Source organism: Dromiciops gliroides, chromosome 2 (assembly GCF_019393635.1).
Source record: "Dromiciops gliroides isolate mDroGli1 chromosome 2, mDroGli1.pri, whole genome shotgun sequence".
NCBI lineage: Eukaryota > Metazoa > Chordata > Mammalia > Microbiotheria > Microbiotheriidae > Dromiciops > Dromiciops gliroides.
The window spans coordinates 327,554,007-327,565,511 of NC_057862.1; positions in this window are offsets into that span (position 1 = coordinate 327,554,007).

Genomic DNA, 11,505 nt, shown 5'->3' on the forward strand with positions numbered 1-11,505 from the left:
CTGTCTCTATCTCTATCTGTCTCTCTGTGTTTCTGTCTCTGTCTCTCTTTCTTCCTCCCTGTCTCTCTGTCTTTCTGCCTCCCTGTCTCTGTCTCTCTCTTTGTCTCTCTCTGTCAATGTCTCTGTCTCTCTCTCTGTCTCTGTCTCTCTCTGTCTCTCTCTGTCTCTGTCTCTGTCTCTGTCTCTCTCTCTCTCTGTCTGTCTCTCTCTCTCTGTCTCTCTCTCTCTGTCTCTCTCTCTCTCTCTCTTTTCCTGGCAGTGTCCTGGGGATAAAAATTGTACCCCACCCCCAAGCATGGTCACTATGCATTGCACCACCTTCCTCTTCTCCCTTTTAATTCTGGTGGCCCTGAGAATTAGGTTTGGAGCTTCGCTCTGGGATCAAGAGGTAGAATTCCAACATCTGAGAACTCAAGCCCTGATGACCTTGGAGCCAGGATTCCAGGCTCGATGTTGCTGCCAACCCAGCTGGGAAGCTATAAGAAGCCAGGGTACTAGGACTCGAGCCCAGGGGGACTTTAGACTTGGAACCTGGTGGGATTAATGCTATGTAGGAACTGAGTTAAGCTGTGAACATAATTCCTCTCCCCTCCCCTGAGACAGAGGTGCTATAAAGAGGGGTTATGCCCAGCCTGGTTTGGAGTAGGGGGAGTGTTTGGATGTTTGACTATACCTTTGAAATAACTCTTTCTTTGTAAAAGTTACTCTGTTATGTGGTTAAATAGAGCTAGGTTGCATGGGACTCCTAAAATTGAAGGAACATGGTGGGGATGCCAATGACAGAGATAGTCATCCTCCCCCAAGTCCCTTCAGACTACTGAAAAATACTGGAGGAGAGATGAAATGCAACATACCTGGCCTTCAGGCTGTGGGGGCTGTCACTCCTACACACCCTCTTGGCAGCTAGGTGGCACAGTGGATACAGCGCTGGCCCTGAAGTTGGGAGGACCTAAATTCAAATCTCACTTACTAGCTGTATGGCTCTGGGAAAGTCACTTAACCCCAATTGCCATCTCCAGAAATCCTGATATATATCTTGCCACTGGACCCAGATGGTTCTGGAGGAGAGAGTGAGATTGGTGACTTTGCACAGACCCTGCCTCATTTAAATCCAATTCACTGCAAGTCATGACATCACCTCAATGCCAAAATCCTCTTTGATAACAAAGGACAAACAAAAACAATGATCTTCTTGACAAAACACCATCAAAGCTTAATGTTTTTAAGGGATACAGTATGCCTTGGTTTCAACCTTAATAAGAAGCAAGACCTGAGTTCCAATTTGACTTCAGACACTTACCACCTGTGTGACCCTGGGCAAATCACTTGACCTTGTAAAATGGGCTGGAGAAAGAAATGTCAAACCACTCCAGTTGTTGTTGTTGTTTGTCCTTTGTTCTCAAAGAGGACCATGAAAGATGTCATGACTTGCACTTGGATTGGTTTTAAGTGAAGGAGGGCTGTAAAAAGTCACCAGCCTCACTCTCTCCTTCAGAGCCATCTGGGTCAAGTGGCAAGACATATTATTAAGATGACTGGAGATGGCTCCAGATTTTTAAGGCAATTGGGGTTAAGTGACTTGCCCAGAGTCACACAACTAGTAAATATCTGAGGTGAGATTTGAACTCAAGTCCTCTCAACTTCAGGGCCAGTGCTCCATCTACTGTACCACCTAGCTGCCCCTAAATCACTCCACTATCTTTGCCAAGAAAACCCCAAATAAAGTCATGAAGAGTTGGTCATGACTTGAACAACTTCAACCCTAATGCTGAACAATTTAGTCTCCAACAAAGGCTAAAAGGTAACCTTTTTTTTTTCACTGTGTGAAATAAGCAAATAATTATTTTTGCAGTAGTAATGGGGGTTGAGGATGGAGAGAAGGCAGATCAAAGAAGTTAATTCGCCAACCCAGGGTAACAGCCCATAGCAGTAAAGCCAAACATTCAAACCTCGGTATGTTCATTCCATAGAATCTCAGAATTTCAGAGTTGGAAAACTCTCTGTGGATATCTGGTCCAACCCATACCCCAGAAGAATCTCCCCTTCTGATTGACACATATAAAGCATGAACTCCGTTCTTGCCTTTACTTTCCCCAGATTTTTTCTCATTTATTTTATTTTACACTGAAGGCAGCTGTGGTCTTGTTCTTAATAATTTTGTGTGGTATAATGGACAGAGCACTGGACATTGAGTCAAGGAAGGTTCTAATCCCATTCTAGACCTTCTGCTCTTTCTACCATGCCAAATCTGTCTTGTGTTCAGAAGATCTCTAACTAGGACAAGGCAGTGGGGAATTTATGCCAGTGCACTGAAATTCACAGGACACAAAATCTTAATTTTTAAAGAAAGATTGTTCCATTTTAAAATGTTATACTTACATGTTGACAGTTTTTGCTCTGTTCATCAGTGTGGAAGCAAATGAGCTTAGCACCTTGTTAGCAAGAATAGTAAGTCAAAATAGGAAGCTACCAGGTTGCTTCCCCTAGGCTGCTACAGCCCAGGGGACCTCCTCCCCAGAATATTGTACTCTGCTCCCCTCTCCCATCTCTCCAGCAGCAACTTCATGGTTTCCCAGGTTCTCCCCCAGTGCCAGCCAATGTTCCAGGACCTCTTCCTCTTTGCCCTGAAGAATGTCTTGGAGCTTTGCCCCATCACAGGAGTGGGAGAATCAATGTCCTGGTAGGTTTCTCCATAGGAGTCAATGTCCTAGGGTTTCTCCTGGGGACTGGAATCCCAACGTCTCATTTCTTGCTCAATTTAATTAGTCTTAATTTTTCTTATATTTTCACTTTGGGAATTGCAAAGCATTTTGAAGGCATGGGTTTGCTTGGGTTTTTTTGTTTTGTTTTGTTTTGTTTGTTTTTTGTTTGTTTGTTTTGTTTTGTTTTGTTTTGTTTTTGCAGCTTCCCCAGGTACCAAAATTACCAGTTACAATTCTGCTGAATAACTTTCATACCATTGGAATGGAAAAAGAATCACTGGCAGCAGATAACATGTCTATGAATTTACAGGCAAAGGGAAACCCTAATTCAATTAAACAAATATTTATTAAGTTCATCTAGGCATTGAAGATGCAAAGACGACCATCAAACAATCTCTGTCCTCCAGGGTTTTACATTTTACTGGGGGGAGGGAAGATACAGACAAATAATACATCCAACTAGGAAAACCAGAGTGGAAGAGATCCCTGACACCTGGGAGAGGGACTGAAACTGTTTAATGGAAAAGGTGTTAGCTAAGTGTGAAGCTCGGTTGCTTCTTACAGAAGGTGGGACTTTAGCTGAGATTTGAAAGAAGGAAAGGAACCAGGAGGGGTAGAAGTGAGGGGGGAAAGGCTCCAGTTACTTCATCTCTGTTGGCCTTAGTTTCCTCAACTGTGGTAAGGATCAAATGAGATAATATTTGGGGAGAGACAGACAGACAGACAGACAGAGAGACACACACACAGAGGGAGCGAGCGAGAGAGAGAGAGAGAGAGAGAGAGAGAGAGAGAGAGAGAGAGAGAGAGAGAGAGATGGAGGAAAAGAAGGAGGGCAGGAAGGAAGGAAGGAAGGAAGGAAGGAAGGAAGGAAGGAAGGAAGGAAGGAAGGAAGGAAGGAAGGAAGGAAGGAAGGAAGGAAGGAAGGAAGGAAGAAAAGTTTTTCAGTAACATTTAGGAGGCCAGTGTCAAAGAATCACAGAGTTTGTGGAGGGGTGAGAAGGAGGGAGGTAGAGGAAAGGTAAGGGTCCAGGTTCAGGAAGGGCTTCAAGAATTTTGGGGTGGTGCAATGAGGGTTAAGTGACTTGCCCAGGGTCACACAGCTAGTGTCAAGTGTCTGAGGCTGGATTTGAACTCAGGTTCTCCTGAATGCAGGATCGGTGCTTTATCTACTGCGCCACCTAGCTGCCCCAGGAAGGGCTTTAAAAGTGAAACAGAAAACTTGATATTAGGTCCTCAAGGCAATAGAGAGCCCCAGGGGTTTGTTTTGTTTTGTTCTGTTGTTTTGTTTTGAATAATAATAATAGAAAGGTAACATGACCAGACCTGAGCATTAGGAAAATCAATGTGACAGCTGAATAGAAGGAAATGCCAAATTTCAGTTAGAAATTAGTGAAAATAAATAAAGATTGTGTTTTTTCTCATCCAAGTTCACAGATCCCCTGGATCCCAGGTTAAGAACCCCTGCTCTGAGTCCTTCATTTTACAGTTAAAGAAACTGAGGCATGAAAAGACATAGTAAAGGTATGGTTAGTGGCAAATCTAGAACTAAAATTCAGGTCCACGAGCCTCCTTCCACAATACTACAGTGTCCCTGAGGGGACATTTTATTGTGTATTAATATTTGTATAACGAGGAGGCATGTCACAGTAGATAGAGAGATGGCCTGGAAGCCAGTAAGACCTGGATTCGAGTGCAACCTTGGACAAATGGGAAAGTCACTTAACCCTTAGTGCCCCCAGCAACCTTCTAGGGACACAAAACCTTCATTTCCTCTTCAGGAAATAACTACAAAATGAGAAGGTGCCAGGCTCCATTGACAGAGGGAGTTCCCTCAACTGGAACTCCTCAACACAAATGAAATCGCGGCCCATTCCCTAAGATTATCTTAGTTACATCTGCATAATCTCAAAAATAGATTGCAAAAGAAAGGGAGCCATTTGTAATTAAGATCTTGTGCATATCCAGATCAGCTTTTTTCCCATCTATTTTGAAGACACTGAACCAATATTTGAACAGAGGAATGTATAATTCTTGGAGAGTAAAAATAATATCTCACATTCCTATGGCACTTTTGGATTTACCATGTACTTTCTTCACAACAATAATATGTATGTACATATGTTATATTATATGTTATTTGTACATATAATGACAAATGTGATCATAATATATTAATATATGGCTATTATTATAAAATATGAATAGATAAATAGATAAAATTGGTAGCTGATATAAAGATATGACTAACTGGTGTGAGATATGGATAGTTATCTTGTCTGAGGTCTTGCTTACCCAGTTTCCACATTTGTGAAGGGTAAGAAGGCCAAGCCTACACAGCCAGCAGTCTGGGGCGGGGAGAGGGAGGTAGTGGCAGGGCAGACCAAATCTAGTACCATTGTGACTGGCAATCTCTTCTTCACTCTCCTATCTCCAAGAGGCATACCAAGCTAGAATTCTGTCTACTTCACATCAAAGAACTGTAGTCCAGGGGTATCATAGGGTTAGAATAAAAGAGTCTCCCTGATCATTCTCAAGAGGAAGGTAATGGCTTGTTTAGTATTGCTGGCTTAGCTCACTCCTAACAAGCACCAGTTATACAGAAGCTCATCACAAAAAGCAAGTGAAACCTCTTCATCAAAGTAAGTAGTAAACAAATATTGGGGAGCTCATACAAATTATAGCGGACAAAAGAATACAAAAAAGTAAATGAACTCTTTGGGAGTGTGTTAGATCTCAGCTCTTGAGGAGAGAAAATGATCTTTCTAGGGGCAGTCCCCTCTTAGCGCTCTTGAGAATTCCAGGCACTAAAAGTCAGGGGGCATAGTAGGGGACAACTTTTCCACATGCCTGTGACCGATGTGGGAGGGGTGGGGTGGGAACAGAGTGTGAGCAGAGAACCTCCAATCTACCATCGAAAAGTTCTCACTTGCTTTTCTCAACTGGCTCTCTCAAACTCTTTCCCCCAATGTCAACCAATCAGGAGTCAGATATCACTCCACTTAGGGTAGTGATCAGGAAAACTGTCCCAAGCTTGGCACAAAGCATGGTTACATTTACATAGCATTTTGAGGTTTACAAAATGCATAGCTGTCAGGGAAATATAGCACAATAATACCATAGCTATAATTTTCTCCATTTTGGGGGATGAAGAAGGGAAGGAAGAGAGTCCAGACTTGTAATTTTTGTGTAGGGAGTGAAAAAAATTACCTCTACAAAAGCAGATCTGATTTTTTTTTTTTTTGGCAACTTAGTTCCCTGGAGCATTGGAAAATTAAGTGACTTGCTCAGGGTCTCACAGCCAGAGTATGTCCTATGCTGTTTCTCATCTCCATTTTAGAGATGAAGTCATTCTGGCTCAAATAAATGAAGGGAGATTTGTCCATAATCATGCGGCCAGGCCACTGAGGAGACAGGATTCGAACCCAGGTCTTCTGGCTAGGTTTCCACTATACTGTAACAATAGTAATAAACCAATTTCAAAGGAAATTCAGGTTTTTAGGGTTATCGTTTTTGAGCACATTTAAATATAGCTTCTAAAAATCCCAATGTTGATATTTGGAAAAGCAAGGTTGGAAGTTTGGAGAAGGAGAGGGAAAGAAGAAAGGCCAAGAAAGAAAAATCATCGCTTTCTTATTCAAAACCATCCTCTACAACCACCTCCACATCTTTCTCACATTGCATAAAAAAATCCTTCTAAAATAGCATTTAAAACTGGAATCCTAGAAACAGTGATGTATCATCCAACCTAAAGGACTGCAAATTCTAGAGGCATGGTGATAATGGAAACTCTCTGAGGACCAGCATTTCTGCAAGTTCTTTCTAAGCCTACCTAAGGGATAGCCAGGCTATAAATAATAACCCTGTATCAAGAAATGCTCCAGTGGGTGGCCTTGAATTCTGGGCCAAAGCTTGCATAAATGTCTCCCACTACAAAATTAATAATCCTTGATATTGGTGCAGTAATGCACATATCTTTCTAGCACTTACTCCTTACCAACCCTATAAGGTAGTAAGGGTGGGAATTATTCTCATTTCAATTCAACAAGCACTTATTAAGCCCCAGCCATATATTAGGCACTGTACTAGATGTGAGAATACAAAAAACAAAGACAAAACAGTTCCTGCCCTCAAGTAGAGTGTATTCTACTGGGAGGGGAGAGGGATAAATACAAATATATATATAAATATATACAAAAAAATTTCGGGGAGAGAGAGGGGGGGGGAGAGAGAGAGAGAGAGAGAGAGAGAGAGAGAGAGAGAGAGAGAGAGAGAGAGAGAGAGAGAGAGAGAGAAAGAGCATACTAATACCTGAGGGGAGAATAAAAGGACTTCCCCCTAAGAGGTGACCCCTGTTCTGGTTCTTTGAGGGAAGCCAGGGAATCTGTGAGGGGAAAGGGAAGAGGTAGAATATCCTATTCTCTTTTTGCAGTTTGGGAAACTAAGGCTCAGAAGTGGTAAAGGACTTGTCAACATCATATTACTAATTAGTGACAACTCAAAGCCTAAAGACCAGGTCTTTCCCTTCTAGCCCTAAAAATCCAGTACATACCAAAGTCATTGAAATGATTCTTATCAGTGAGGTTTACCTTTCTGAAAACCCCATCCAGGATTGTGGGCCTCCAAGGTGGTTGGGGATCTCTTGTCATCATGGTGCAATGGAAAAAGATCTGGTTCTAGATTCAGATGACCTAGTACCTCTGCCACTCACTACTTGTATAATCAAAAACCAGTTAACTTCTCTGGGCCTCAGTTTCCTAAACTGTAAAGTGAGGGTTCGGGACTCGGTCTCTAAGGTCCCTTGCAGCTCTAAATCTATGAGCTTTACTTACATTGGTGACCTTCCGTGGCTTTTCCAATACATGAAAAATAGCTCAATTTCTCAACTTCACTCTGTACACTTCAGAATTATTGAGGTAGAAATTACATTACAGGACTAAATTGTGTCATCCTCAGATCATCTAATCCAATTCTTTCTTTTTTTATAAATGAGGCCTAGGGAAATTAAAGAACTTGTCTTTGAGCTCATTATTAGCAAGTGGCAGAGGTGGTATTTGAACTTCTCTCTCTAGATTGTCCATGTGATTCTTTCTTCCTCTATAACACTTTCTGGCTGGAAGTTTTGAGGAGGAGAGGCAGGAGGGAACATTTCCCACAGATTCTTTTGTTGTCTCTTTCCATTAATTTGCTACTGCTTTGGTTGCTCATTAGTCTATTCTTTGGTAGTTGTTGTTCATCCTTTATTCTTTTTTTTTTTTTTGGTGAGGCAATTGGGATTAAGTGACTTGCCCAGGGTCACACAGCTAGTAAGTGTTAAGTGTCTGAGGTCAGATTTGAACTCAGGTCCTCCTGAATCCAGGGCCAGTGCTCTATCCACTGCGCCACCTAGCTGCCCCTCTGTTGTCTTTTAAGGGGATGGATTTTGTTTTCATTAAGGAGAAGAACTAGGACCTCAAAGAATAAATGCTGGTTTTTAAGCCACTGTAAGGCAGTGACCCCTAGAGTATCAGTGATCCACAGGGGACCTTCAGGTATCTAGAAGGCTCATTTTAAAAGCTGGTATCTATGTGAGCTGCTCAACCAGAATAAGTTTAAAGGGGTGGCACTCTTCAAGTAACTTTTTTTTTGCTCAAAATTCATCCAAAGCAAACTAGGTTTGAATTCCAGCTCTGCTATATACTCTGTGACCTCAGGCAAGTTGTTTAAGCTCCATGAGCCTCAGTTTCCTTATCTGTAAAGTCGACTAGATGGTTTCTCAGGTACCTTCCAACTCTAAGTAGATAATCCTATGATCCTTTTCCGGTTTCAGACTCCTGATGCTATGATCTTTCTGCATTTTAGTTTCCTTATTCATAAAATGAAGGTTTGAAGGTAGAAACAAAAGCCCAACACATATGAAAATAAACATGGCAAGAGTATTTGTGGTAGCAGAATTGGAAGCAAAGGATCTGCCTGTTAATTGGGAAAATGACCAAAAAACTTATTATGATACAAAAATGAGAAGGAATATGATTGTACAATAAGAGAAACTCCTTTCTTCTACCTCTCAGAGAACCATCCCCTAATACAAAGAATAAAAAGGGGGGAAAATGTGTTTGAAGAGATACAGAGTGAATTAAGTGGAACCAAAAGAACAATAACCAATAAAAATTAATAAAATGATTACAATAAAGCAAATGAGATCACTAGAAGGAGCCAGATTCTGAAACTGAAAGACCAGTGATGATACCAAAAATGACAATAAAGCCTATCTCCCTCCTTGGAAGTGGGGTGGGGAACTCCTTCAATGGTGGAATGTCATATGCCTCAACAGACTTGTTTGCTGTACTGGATACCAGGGTTAGTATTTCCAGAAATGATGGAGATAGTAATAAAACACTTACCTTTTAATGAGTAAAATGAGGGAGTTGGTCTAAATGTCCTCTAAAGTTCCTTCTAGCATTAAATCCATGACCCTATAAACCTCAAGAAACTGGGTGCTATTTATAGTAACTACCTGAGTCCCTGGAGAGGCTGAAGTTTTGTGGTTACAAATGTCAACAGATAGTAATGCTGACTTGATAAAATGTCATGTGGATCAAAAAGTTTGAAAGCCACTCACCAATCTATTGACAATTATAAAATACAGTAACTGGAAATTACTTAAGAGCACCCCTGAATTGAGTCAGGGAAAGTCTAAGAACCACTGACATGGTTTTGGAATGTGCACATAGACTCATACATTCTACTACAAATAAAAGCACTCCCACATTCACCTCCATTTTGCGCAAAGCCTTAACCTCCTTCTGGTCCCACTCAGGGTCAACAGAGAACCTGGCCAGTAGGTGGCGACAGACAGCCCTTGGGTCACAAAAGATGATGGGCAAAGTGGAAAGTCTATAAAAGTGTACAGTTCGTTATAGAACTGCTATAACGACACATACTCAGTCCCTCAAGTTAATTTTTCTTTAATAATGTGTAGTTCTGGGCAGCTAGATGGAGCAGTGGATAAAGCACTGGCCCTAGATTCAGAAGTACCTGAGTTCAAATCCAGCCTCAGATACTTGACACTTCCTAGCTGTGTGACCCTGGGCAAGTCACTTAACCCTCATTGCCCTGCAAAAAACAAAAACAACAACAACAACAAAAATAATGTGTAGTTCCCATTGGCATGGGAAGCTTTTTGGGAGCTGATTTCATATAGACTGAGAAGAAATGTACCATTTAGAAAATGGTATATTATACTTTGAATGGCTATTTATGGGATCTACTCAGCTTTATCAAGAAATATTTAAATAATTTACACACACACCTTGGGGGGGAACTATAGTTTTAGAACTGAATATATAATGTCAGGGCTTTCCTAATGTATTGGGCAAAATTTTCCCCCCCTTTTTATTCTTTGTATTAGGGGATGGTCCTCTTAGAGGTAGAAGAAAGCAGTGATATATTGGAAAATATAGATGATGTGAAAACAAAAAGATATCAATGAAATTTTTTTTTCAGGGCAATGGGGGTTAAGTGACTTGCCCAGGGTCACACAGCTAGTAAGTGTCAAGTGTCTAAGGCCAGATTTGAACTCAGGTGCTCCTGAATCCAGGGTCGGTGCTTTATTCACTGCACCACCTAGCTGCCCTAGAAATTTATTTTATTTAGGAAAGAGAGTCCCTTGTCTCATGATGCCTTTGAGAGTGCTGAAGTATTCATACTCTCAGAACATGAGAGCTGGAGATCCTTAGAAAGAATCTTTTCTTTTTAGAAATAACTTTTCCTTTTAGAGATGAGAAAACTGAAGGCCAAAGAGGCCAAGGGAGGAGATTAGTGTGAGATAAGGCTGGAAGGGTCAATTAGAGCTCCTGGCTCCTGAGCACTTTCTATCATTTCTCCTTCTTCCCTCCTCCCCCAGGAGGAGTTTGTTTAGGGATCAGAACAGATAAAATATGGAAGTATAGTGCAATGGATAGAGTACTGGATTTGGAGTCGGATGACCTGGATTCAAATCCTGCCTCTACTATCTGTATGGTCTTAGACAAGTCATTTAACTTCTAGGGGCTGCGTTTCCATCACTGTAAGACCAGGGGGTTGGACTACATGGTCTCCCAGTTCCCTCCCAGCTGTAAGTCTATAATCCTGTGATTTATACCCCAGGGTTGACCAATTGCAGAGTGAAGAAGGAACGAGTCTCAAACCAGGTACTACCATTATTGCCCCCAATTCAATGAACCTTTATTAAGCATCTATATGCAAGGCAAGGGCCTATATTCAGCATTGGAAACACACAGTATACCTACATTTTAACAAAGTATTTGACAGTCTGTCCTACTTCCCTTGTGGAGCTGAAGAGATATGGGTTAGATCCCAGTTTATGGTTAAATGATTGAACGAATTCAACTAGGACTGGTTGAATGACCAAGGAAGGCTTTATGGATAAGATAGTACATGACTTAAGCCTAGAAAGAAGGGACTTCATCACAGGGAGATATGGAGGGATCATAGGAGCAGAGCCATAAGGAACCTCAGAAGCCATCTAGTAATTTTATAGATAAGGAAACTGAGGTCCAGGAAAAGTAGGTGACAGTCAAGTAGTAAACATCTGAAATGGGACTTGAACCCGGGGCTTCTGACTCCAAAGCTCTTCCTACTGCACCAGGTCCATTTAAGGCCTTGGGGGTGACCTGGGAGGGGGATGATGTAAGATGGGAAAAGGTAGGAAGAAAACAAGGAAGATGGAGATTAGTCAGTAAAGAGGCAAGATAGTACGAGATCAGGCTAGAAAAATAGATTAGAGCTGGATTGTGGAAGGCTTTGAATGCCAGGATCAGAACCA